Source organism: Schistocerca americana, chromosome 8, assembly GCF_021461395.2.
Source record: "Schistocerca americana isolate TAMUIC-IGC-003095 chromosome 8, iqSchAmer2.1, whole genome shotgun sequence".
Taxonomy (NCBI): domain Eukaryota; kingdom Metazoa; phylum Arthropoda; class Insecta; order Orthoptera; family Acrididae; genus Schistocerca; species Schistocerca americana.
The window spans coordinates 411,197,746-411,210,259 of record NC_060126.1 but is presented as its reverse complement, the minus strand read 5'-3'; positions in this window follow the sequence as shown (position 1 = coordinate 411,210,259).

Here is a 12,514-nt window from a genome sequence, read left to right as displayed (position 1 = left end):
GCCTTGCAACAGTGATGACAGACTCCTCGCCCAACGGCTCACAGTGCTTTTGTTCACTGCCTGGTCTCTATACATATTCTGCAAGCGCCTATGAATACCTGCGATGCTCTTGTTTTCCACCAAATCAAAATCAATGACATCTCTGTGCTTGGGATGCGCCTCCGTTGCAGATGCTATTTGGAGGGCTACGTATAGCGCTGCCACCTAGCGGAACTTAATGACACTATAGGGGTTAAAGTGGGAATATTCCACGACGTCCCACAACAAATTAAGAAATTTTTGAACCTAAAATGACCAAGAAAAAATGTATTACATTACATATTGAACGCCATCGTGCTTACCGGATACTGACAATGGGTTAAACTTTCTGTTAGAAAACTCTAATCTTCTGCGCTTGGACTCCGATAACTACAAAATTAGAATCCGTGCACCTCATTAATTCTGCGTGACGACTCTCCTCTGTTAAGGTTGACATTTGGCTTGATTACTGAGCGTACAATCCCTCGGAAAATCGTTATACCTGAGTTATCTTCTTAACAAATACGATAAGGGACAAGGTAACATCCCAGAATGCTAATAAAGGATATAAAGTAAGGTGGAGAAAAGTGTAGCTATTGGTGGCGGAGGTGACAATGAAATTCTCAACCTTTTCGCTCTCCCGTCTCTCTATATCACTGGTACACCCAGTATCTTCTGCCCTCTGCATCACAGTTCATACATCACAAGAAGTCTTTTTCTCCCAATATATCTCCCTTTCTGTCTGTAGGGAAGCAGCATACTCACGCCTTATAAAATTCACATCAGTCTTTCCATTGTGTGCCAGCCTAGTCCGCTGTAACTAGCTCTGAGGTCATAAATATTGTGCAATACTTTAAAGTGAAGTAAATAGCCTGAAACTTTTCTAGCATGTCAAGAGTAGTACAAAATCAATATGTGTTGGATATCAGTTCAATAACTTTAACCATTTTCGAAATTTGGATGTTTTTCTGTAAAAATCATTGGCGCAACAGAAAAGAGCTAGAAACTTAATAATTTATATTTAGATTCCTTTTGCATAATAATTTAGTATAAACAATATTCTGGATCTCACAAATTAAAATTTTAGTTGAAATTCATGATTTTCTGGTTTTTGTCTTAGAAATTAAGGAAGCAAGATAGATTAAGTAGGCTAATAAATAAGGCTAGGATGTTTATATTTAAGTAGTATGGAGATCCGCTATAATAATAAAGAGGTGAGAAGTTTCATTTGAATACCTATAAATCTATAGCGATAGCGTATCTCCAAAGGGCCAGTTCAGAGCTCGTCTACTGCATCTAGTGTAATTAAATTAATTCTCTCGCCCAAAATATTTGACTTAGCCACGTCAGACTTTTATTATGATTACTTACTTGTGTGCTGATTGCACAATTAAATTGAAAGCTTCATCGGCCTTCAGCAAAGGAAGCAATGATTTAATCGATAACTTAAAGTGGTGCTTTACTAGCCCAGCGGCTAGTTGGGAGAGCAGATTTGATCAGGCATTCCCTTAGCCGTCCGCACCGCGGCTTTATATGTAAGAATGCTCTCCAGACGCTGATTAGCGCACCACCTGTGCCAGGAGTCACGTCGCGTCGGTATCATTGATATAAACAGCCTCGGATGCAATAATAAGTTATTTGGGCTATGCGTAACCATGAAATCGTTTTCGAGTGAAGTGTTAATTTTGGGATGACGTTAATGATCTATCTTTAGTTTGCGTATGTCGTATTTTCACGTGCCGCCGCAGGACAGACATTCTACCAATACTTAGCGTGGCGTTTGATGAACATTATCATCAAATTATGGCGAGCATTCACTTAAACATTTAATTTGAACAGTTATAGTGGGATCAGTGCATTAGACTCTGAACTGCTCTGGTAGTTGGATTGTGTGGATTCTTTTTGGTCTGTGACTTTCAGAATATAGTGAACACTTTAGAGAGAATGGTTTTTGATTGTGAACTATAAGCTGTAGCTATAAATGTATTTCTCAGGTGAAGTGGGCACTAGGAATCCTAATTACAGGCTTCACGTTTTGCTATTCACTTTCTGGTTGCCAATATTGTACTTAGAGTGCCAGTGTTGAGAATGGCAAACAGCATGAATACATAACATTTATTCTACTATTCCACCCGCCGCCCCACGTTGTTGCTAATCGGCCGGGAAAGAAACTGAGTAAAAGTGAAAGGGATTATTAAATATTCGGATTCAGGAGTGAAATGCGTTACGCAACTAAGTAATAGAACAGTGATAGTGTTACGTGTGCATGTGGACGACGCAATTGGATTAACAACGCATCTGGATTGACGGAGCTGGCACTGAGTATAGCGGCGCTGTCGGCATCGTGAGAAGCCAGTTTTGCCTCACTGCAGTCGTCCGCCGGAGCAACTGGAGCTGCGCCTGCAGTTGCGGGCCACACAAACACACAGCAGCCGCCGAAGTGCCTTCTCCAGTTCAACGCACCACGTCGCATCAGTAATCCTGGTACGCCGCGCCGGCAACGCCATACGTCGTGCAGAAGGAACTAAGTTAAGTGAAAAGCTGTTAAAATTTTTACTAACCTGTACTAAAAGACTGTCGGCGATGGAACCGCCAGAAGAAACTGAGGTTAAACTTAAATCAGCACCTATGTCTGTTGAGCGAACTGTAAATCCAGACAACGGTTCAAGTGTAAATATGCATGAAAATAGTAATTCTAAAGTGAAATATGAAGTATTGTCTCCTGACAGTGGTGTGAAAAGGGGCAATGATTCAATAACAGAGACCCCCGTAGTAAAGCAGAAGTCAGAAATTGATAATATATTGGATGATAATTTATCTGATGAGTTAAAAACGAAACACTCATCAGAGGTGGTAGAGTTTAAAAAGGAGAAGTTAGATATGACTGATCAATCAGATGTTTTATTTCGTTTTGATGATTCTGGTATTGGAGCTAGTTTTTCGTCACCTGAGTGTGATAGAAAACAAGCTAGTGAGCAACCCAAAGATACTGGGGCTATTGATTTAAATGTTAAAGCAATAGCTACCAGTAATGCTAAAATGACAGCTGATTTAAAGTCTGAAATAACTGAGGTCAAAAGCAGTAATGCCGAATTAAAGCATGAGATTGTGGCCAGCCCAACTAATTTTAATAAACGATTGGAGGTAATGGACAATACCTTCAAGGCTGGTTGCAATAACTTTTAAGAGGATCTGGACAGTTTGAATTATAAAATTGATTACAATCATGACGATATTAAGAAAATGGTTGCTCAACAATTTTCTGAAATGTATAAAACAGTAAAATCCGAAGTTGCTGCGGTTCGCAAAAACTTCCAAATGGAAGATGCGAAGCTGAAGCACAAGTTAACAGAAAAGATCGAGGCGGAATCTGAACTGTGCTCAGATAGGTTTAACGATGTTAATATAAAAGTAAACATATGTCAAGCAGAAGTAGATGCAATCAAACTGATACTACTCATATTGTGCAAAGAGTAGATAATGTTGAAATGCGAGTAGAAAATATTAGTACTAACATTGCTAACATTGAGAGTAAAGTAGCTTCAGTAATTTCTGGTAATGGTAATATACAACAAGTTGTAGCTGCAAACGCCGCATTTATCGGATGTCGGCAGTTCTTGCGGTTCGATCCAGATAAAAATATCCACCCGCTAGATTTCTGGAACGATTTTGAAGATGTGATTCCACCAACTTGGTCTGAACGAGAGAAAATCTCATTTATTAGAAGCCATTTAGCAGGTGACGCCATGCGTTGGTCAGCTGATGTTATGTTGAAGTGTAAAACATTAGCGGAATTTAAAACAGCTTTCAGTAATGAGTATTGGTCTAGCAATAAGCAAAATGTAGTGTTGAGAGAATTTTGGAGTGGAAAACGCTTCAATGCAGGCAAGGAATCTATTAAAGAGTTTGCTAGGTCATGGATTTCACGTTTATCACATTTGGCGGAAAAGCTGAATCCTGAAATGATAATACTAGGTCTTGAAGCCAAACTGCCGTGGTATTGGCAAACTAGAATTATATCTCCCCCTAGAGACAATCTTGATCTTTTCATTGAGTATTTGGAACGTGTAGAGCGTGTTGCTGCCAATGAGGAGCAAGCACATATTAACAGAAATGGTAATAACACTAGTAGTAATATTAAGAACGAGCAGAATGGCAATGTAAACATCAGAACAGTAGCTGTTCGCCATCCTAAGAGAGGTAGGAATTGGAGAAATAATTATCAGAACCAACTATGGCATCCAAATGATAGTAATTTTGTTCTGAACAAAATTATGCAAGTAAATAACAGTGCGGAAAGCAATGCTGTGCCAGTTAACTATAATGGAAATAAAGGAAACAGTAGTAGGCCGAGGCAGGAAAACTAGTTCCCGTCTATGAGGACACTGGTGCTCACCAGGCGGTTACTTTTCCTAAGCCAGTAATTACAGTAATTGGTAAGACAGATCAGAATACTCAGACTGAACATGTGGATGAGGGGACGGTAGCATCTAAGCATACAGCAGAAATATTAGGTCACTCACAGTATTTCATAGATACCATGTTAGAGACGCTTTCTAAGTGGGAAGAGAAAGAGAAGGCGCAGCAGGAACCCGACGATAATAGTGAAAGTGGTTTAGCTGTAACTAGGGTTCTGCCCAGTCTGGAGGCGAAGAATTGCTCAGACTACAGTAATTTGGGTCATGTTCAGCAAACTAAATGTAATGAAGTCGTGCGGTGTTTCGATTTGAAATTAATAGACCGACGGGAAAAGGCAGCTGAAAATGTAGTTCAGGAAACCCATACACACTTTGACCTAAATGTAATGAAGACAGAGATCGATCACTTTAGTTGGAGAGAAATCCAAAAGGAACAATTGGATGAGTTTGAGGAACCACCTGTACCACCTAGAATAGGCCACCCTATAATAATAGTGAATATGTTGGGTATCAATGTACGTTGTCTCTTAGACAGTGGAAGTGAGGTGAGTGCGATATCTCAGTCCGTCTTTGATGCATTACCTAGTAAAGACAAGCTTACCGTAATGAGGTTATCAGGACTAAGAATAATAGGTGCTACTGGCAAGGTGTCAAAAACGGTAAAGCAAGAAGCTTTACTGCCCTTTGATATTAATGGTAATTTAATTTATCATCCATGCTTAATTGTAAACAATCTCAGTATTGAGGTTTTAGTTGGCATAGATTTCTTGTCGAAATATCAGAGTGTTGTTGACTTTGAAAGAAGCCAAATAAATTGGTCTTGCCGATAACCGGAGTAATTACGGTAACTTTTATTGATAAACATGTAGTAACTAATGATGAAACTTGGGAGCTGCCTATACGAGTTCTGAAAAATAGGAGATATTGGGACGAAGGTGTTAATCTTAGTAAAAGTAAGGCAAACACAGAAAAAGAAGAAGCAATTATTTTGGACAAAATAGAAGCTAAATTGCAGGAAATCGATAAAATTTCAGCTAATCAGAAGGAAGAACTGAGACAGGTTTTAAAGAGGCATGATGCAACAGGTTTTGCACCTTGCGAATTGATGTTTGGCCAAGAACCACACAATGTGATTGCAGATATGGTAGAATTCCCTATTCTAACGCAAATATCCACAGACGAGAAGAAATTAAAGGCTAGGGCAAATATAAGAAAAAGAGCATTGGAAAGGAAGAAGTGTCATGACGCAAAAGCTGTACCCACTACTTTTGGAATAGGTCAGTTAGTCCTTGTCAAAACCAAGGAAAAATCAAAGAAAATAAATGCAGAAACAAAGAAATTCATGTTGGTATACCAAGTACCTTTCAGGATCATAGAAAAAATAATATGCCAATGCATATAGGATAGAGTACCCTACGAGTAAAAAGCTATTCAGTCTCAGGAACGTGATCTACCTAAAGAAGTTCGTAGGTAGTGAATGAATTCTGTAGGGAAGAGGTTGTTCTGTAACCTCTACACAGTGTGGCAGCTGTGCAGTACCAGCTGGGTGAGATCCTCTTTCCCATTTCAGGTCACACTCTATCTTCATCTTCCCTATCCACCAAAGTTTCGACTCCTTCTTTGCAATACAAAAATTTTCTGTCATGGCTATCAAGCCATGAGTTCTGTAACCATTCTATCCAATGATTAGTGAAGAAAATACCTAATGTGACGAACCTAACAGTGACATAAACAACAGAGAAGTGTGATGTAATTAAGATACAATGGTATTTGAGTAACAAGTACGTATAGAACCCTGGTAATATTATAAGTACAAAGTTGTTGTTTTATTGGAAATGGTCCACCAACAGTAATTTAAAAAGATATACAAATTCGTGTACAAGCAGGATCTGAAGTGGCAGTGAAACCTATTGTGTGCTGTAGAGCTAACTAATTAGTAGTAAAAGAGATTGCTTAGTGTTATGAAAAATAGACAAGTAGTAAAAATGAACTCACCTTGTGTAGCAAGGAATGGCAGTGTAATAGAACTGAACAGTGTTTGTGGTTGAGACGTGAAGGACGCGTCCTTGAAATATTTATAAGGTTGGAGCTGGCCGTTATTTGGTGTAGTGTGTGACAGGACACACCTACACGTATTGAGGTTATGAGTTGGAGGCGTGAATGCGACCATTGATACCCTTATGTTAGATGAGACAGAGCAGCTCATGGTGTCCTATAGGTTTAAGGAATTTAGCATTACGCTCGTCCATAATTACTTAATGCACTTTAGTGGTAGGTCGAGAGAGACTACCTGTGGTTCCAGCGTCCGATCGAGTGGAAATGGATTGCCACGTGAGCAAACTGATCTGCTGCAATACACTATTGATATGAAATAACTGTGCTATCCTATGCTTTATATTCTAATGGAGTGAGTATTACTTAAGTTCATACACTAACAAAGTAAATAAGTACATAATGGCAGACGGGATACATTATTTATAGCTCAGCATTAATACACTTCAATAAAGTAAGTACATAATTGCAGATGTGAAACTGACACAGCAGCAGAGGACCAATAAGTGGATTTAGTAGTCAAGTAAACGTAGTGTGTTTTGAACACTCAGAACTGTATTATTACCACAAGTTACTCACATGTACAAAGAGGCTGAGAAGACAACTGCTAATCAAATATACTCATACTATCTTTAAGAGTAAGGTAATCGAAGATGAGTCAGTTAAGTAAATAAAATACAGATTTGTCAGGAATGTACCGAGCATTAGTTCAGTGTTCCGGCCCAGAAATAATAAATTGAGATTCAATAGGATTTATGATTGTATGCCTTCAGCATAAATTTTCTCAAGTACGTGACTAGCGAAATTTTGAGCCGTTTGTTTACCGATTTTATGACAGTTAAGTAACCGCGAGAGTAAAATTGAAAAAGTTCTGTTAACTTTGTTTCAGCAACACACTGAAAGATAAAATGTATATATATCCCCATTTCATTGTGACCCACCCTTAGATTTTAAATGAACAGAGTCCGAGACACTCTTATTGTTTGTTCTACAGGACAAACCAGATAATGGCAGCCTGGTAGTTGCGTGAAAGTGTGGAGTGACTTGGACACTACTCATAGTGACCCCTCCCCTTTCCCCATGTAAGTTAGAGTGGACGTGAAGGACGCACACCATAGGAACTTCCCCTCCTCAACCCTTGTGAATGGAAGTGTAGAACGCCAGCCAAAGCGGCTACAACCAAGTGTGTTAAAATGAAATTGTCTTCATTTGTGAAATTTTGTTTCGGGTTTAGAAAAGACTGCTAAGATATAATTATTTGTTTATGTATCAAGAATAACTGTGTTATTTTCTTTGAATTTGTGTATGTGAAAATATTTACAGACAATTTGATGGATTTAAGACTTTCATAATTTTACATATTTTTATGTGTTTGTCTGTCTAAGGCAATATGTATGCCAAAGTGTTTCATTGATTTTGCTTAAATTTTGAGTGATAATGTTGCTTAAGAGGCGGCGAACATGCCAGCAATTTAAATAATTGAAGTAGGTAGTAAGTTTTCTTTTAATATTTCTATATGTTTACATTTCAATTTTCATTAAGCTGTACTCTTGCTTTCCTTTTTGTAATTAATTTTTTTCATTTACATTCAAAAAATTAAGTAGATGGTGATGTAGGGGAGCTCTGAGGTCATAAATATTGTGCAATACTTTAAAGTGACGTAAATAACCTGAAACTTTTCTAGCATGTCAGGAGTAGTACAAAATCAATATGTGTTGGATATCAGTTCAATAACTTTAACCATTTTCGAAATATGGATGTTCTTCTGTAAAAATCATTGGTGCAACAGAAAAGAGCTAGAAACTTAAAAATTTATATTTAGATTCCTTTTGCATAATAATTTAGTATAAACAATATTCTGGATCTCACAAATTAAAATTTTAGTTGAAATTCATGATTTTCTGGTTTTTGTTTTAGAAATTAAGAAAGCAAGATAAATTAAGTAGGCGAATAAATAAAGCTAGGATGTTTAAATTTAAGTAGAAGGGAGATCCACTATAATCATAAAAATGTGAGAAGTTTCAGCAGAATAACTATAAATCTATAGCGATAGCATATCTCCAAAGGGCCAGTTCAGAGCTCGTCTACTGCGTCTAGTGTAATTAAATTAATTCTCTCGCCCAAAATATTTGACTTAGCCACGTCAGACTTTTATTATGATTACTTACTTGTGTGCTGATTGCACAATTAAATTGAAAGCTTCATCGGCCTTCAGCAAAGGAAGCAATGATTTATTCGATAACTTAAAGTGGTGCATTACTAGCCCAGCGGCTAGTCGGGAGAACGGATTTGATCAGGCGTTCCCTTAGCCGTCCACACCGCGGCTTTATATGTTAGAACGCTGGGCGAGAAAAAGGAAGGCCCCAGTTCTCTGCAGACGATGATTAGCGCACCACCTGTGCCGGGAGTCGCGTCGCGTCGGTATCGTTGATATAAACAGCCTCGGATGCAGTAATAAGTTACTCGGGATACGCGTAACCATGAAATCGTTTTCGAGTGAAGTGTTAATTTTGGGAGGACGTTAATGATCTATCTTTAGTTTGCGTATGTCGTATTTTCACGTGCCGCCGCAGGACAGACATTCTACCATTACTTAGCGTGGCGTTTGATGAACATTATCATCAAATTATGGCGACCATTCACTTAAACATTTAATTTGAACAGTTATAGTGGGATCAGTGCATTAGACTCTGAACTGCTCTGGTAGTTGGATTGTGTGGATTCTTTCTGGTCTGCGACTTTCAGAATATTGTGAACACTTTAGAGAGAATGGTTTTTAATTATGAATCCCATACAACCTCCTTTTTCTTCAGAGCTGTAAGCTGTAGCGATAAATGTATTTCTCAGATGAAGTAGGCACTAGGAATTCTAATTACAGGCTTCACGTTTTGCTAATCACTTTCTGGTTGCCAATATTGTAGTTAGAGAGCCAGTGTTGAGAACGGCAAACAGCATAAATACAAAACATTTATTCTATTATTCCACCCACCGCCCAACATGTCCCTTCCCCAACTTCTCTAGAGAGAATAGTTTTCACTATTGACTGTCTTAAAAATAGTTGTTGGATTCGTCATTAATTGTCGAATCTTTTCTACTCCAGCGGTATAGTAGCACCCCTCCAAACAGCTGCCGGCAGCTTCCTTTTTAGATGTTTGAGCTGTCATACCTCCTCCTCTCCCCTCCTCCCCTCCCTCCCAGGAAGCACCCTCCACAGTTAGATAAAACTTCACTCAGTTCCTACCACAGGTATCGACTTACTCTTGTGGTTGTAACTAACTGTACAACGTCGATCTACAGTCGATTCTTTCTCATCAAGTGGGTCCACTTTCTTCGTGATGTTTTCTGGTTCTTCAACAGTGCATTCGCATACATTTGCTGTCTCTGTATCTTTCAACAGCCGAACTTCATTCATGAGCCGCATATAGGGCATTATAGTACAATCTAATTTTCTTATTAATGTTGCAGATCATGTTATTAGTGCGAAACAGCTAGTTAAAAAACATAGCATTTAATCTAGCTCCTCGGAGAGCATTGACATAATTCGAAAAAGCTTTCATCGGATGGTCATAAAATACCTACACAGGTCCTGCAAGAACATGAATATTTGAAACAAGATGCATCGTTGTTCAAATGGTTCAAATGGCTCTGAGCACTATGGGACTTAACATCTAAGGTCATCAGTCTCCTAGAAATTAGAACTACTTAAACCTAACTAACCTAACTAACCTAAGGACATCACACACATCCATGACCGAGGCAGGATTCGAACCTGCGAACCGGTCGGCCACCGTAAGTGGTGCTCAAACAATTACACTCCAGTTGTCTGATGTGAGCCGGACGTCAACCTACTCTCACCATGCATCTAAATGATACCTGAAAATAGCAGGGAAAAAGTTTGAACTCAAAAGAGTAGAACTTGACAACAGCAGGACGTTACAGATGCCTACTTTAACTGGCGATATTTCAGTAGTAGTGGACATAAATGATAGGTTGTAGCTCGCCAATCATTAAATGAATCAAATCTGCTCTACCAGCAATCTGATATCAAGAAATAAAGTAATGGTATTCAAAAGATCAGAAGTATCTATTGACAATAAGTCAGTCGAAAAAGTTTCTCTTTCAAGATATCTGCTCTGCGATATCATTTATACCTATGACAAGAATAAAAGAACAGCTAAACGGGTACCATGTACAAAATAAGTAAGCAATCTCGGAAAGTAAAAACAAATACAGAAAATGAGTTAAAATTCTGTAATATTGCTTTTGTGCCGACACTTTATGAAAATAGAATATGGGTAACGCTAAGAAATACGAAATCCGTAGAGGCGACACAGGTGTAATGCACTTCGATATCAAAGATACTGTAACATAAGGTGCAAAAGTTGTCATACAGGACGTTATATTAAACAATAAAACTAAATGTGGCAGAAAGATGTGGAAGCATCATGTGACTAGTAAGTAAAATAGCAGAACAACGGAAATATACTGAAACGCCAAAGAAACTGGTGTGGGCATGCGTATTCAAATACAAAGATAAGTAAACCTGCAAAATACGGCCCTGCCGTCGGATACACCTATACAAGACGTATCTGGTGCATTAGTTAGACCAGTTACTGCTGCCACAATGGCAGGTTATCAAGATTTAAGCAAGGTTCAACGTGGTGTTACAGTCCGCGCACGAGTGATGGGACACAAAATCTCCGAGGTGGGGATTTTCCCGTACAATCATTTCACGAGTGTACCGTGAATATCACGAATATGGTAAAACATCAAATCTCGGACATCGCTGTGGGCGGAAGAAGATCCTGCAAGAAAGGGACCAACGACGGCTGAAGAGATTCGTTCAGTGTGACAGAAGTGCAGCCCTTCCGCAAGCTTCAGCAAATTTCACTGCTGGGCCATCAACAAGTGTTTCCATGCGAACCCATTCAACGAAACATCATCGATATGGGCTTTCGGAGCTGCAAGCTCACTCGTGTACTCTCGATACTGCACGAGACAAAGCTTTACGCCTCGTCTGGGCCCGTCATCACAGACATTGGACTGTTGATGACTGCAAACACGTTTTCTGGTCGGACGAGTCTCGTTTCAAATTGTATCGAGCAGATGGACGTGCACGAGTATGGAGTCAACTTCATTAATCCATGGACCGTGCATGTCAGCATGGTACTGTTTAAGCTGGTGGAGGGTCTGTAATGATGTGGGACGTGTGCAGTTGGAGTGATATGAGTCGCCTGATACATCTAAATACGACTGTGACAGGTGGCACGTACGTAAGCGACTTGTCTGATGACCTGCACATATTCATGTCCATTGTGCATTCTAACGAACTTGGGCAAATCCAGCAGGACACTGCGACACCCCATACGTCCAGAATTGCTACAGAGTGGCTCCAGGGACTCTCTTGAGCTTAAACACCTCCACTAGCCACTAAATTCCCAAAACGTGAATATTATTGGGCATATCTTGGATTCCTTGCAACGTGGTGTTCAGAAGAGATCTCCGCCCCCTCGTACTCTTACGGTTTTGCGGACAGCCCTGCAGGATTCATGGTGTCAGTTCCATCCAGCACTACTTCAGACATTAGCCGAGTTCTTGCTACGTCGCGTTGCGGCGTTCTGTGTGCTCGTGGGGGGCCCTACACGATATTGGGCTGGTGTACTCGTTTCTGTGGCTCTTCAGTGTAGTTCATAGTGGAGCGGACGAGTATTGGAAGACGTTGAAGGAGATGTTAATTATGGGAGCTGGAACCTATAGCACAGTCTAAAGCTTCTTGAGAGAAAAGAATCAAATTTCATCTGACTGGAATTCTATTTTCTTAAGACACAAGACAAACTACAAGTCAATTGTTAGTACTGGATGCTTCATTTGCTCAGGCTAGGCTGAGTTATTACTTTTACACATGATATGTGGTTTGAAATACCGAAGCAACTGTTTCGTGTGTAAGCGGGATTAATGTTCTCATGATATTTTTTATAGACTTATATAGTGTAGCCACTAGTTGTCATTCTACTGAGATGGTAGAT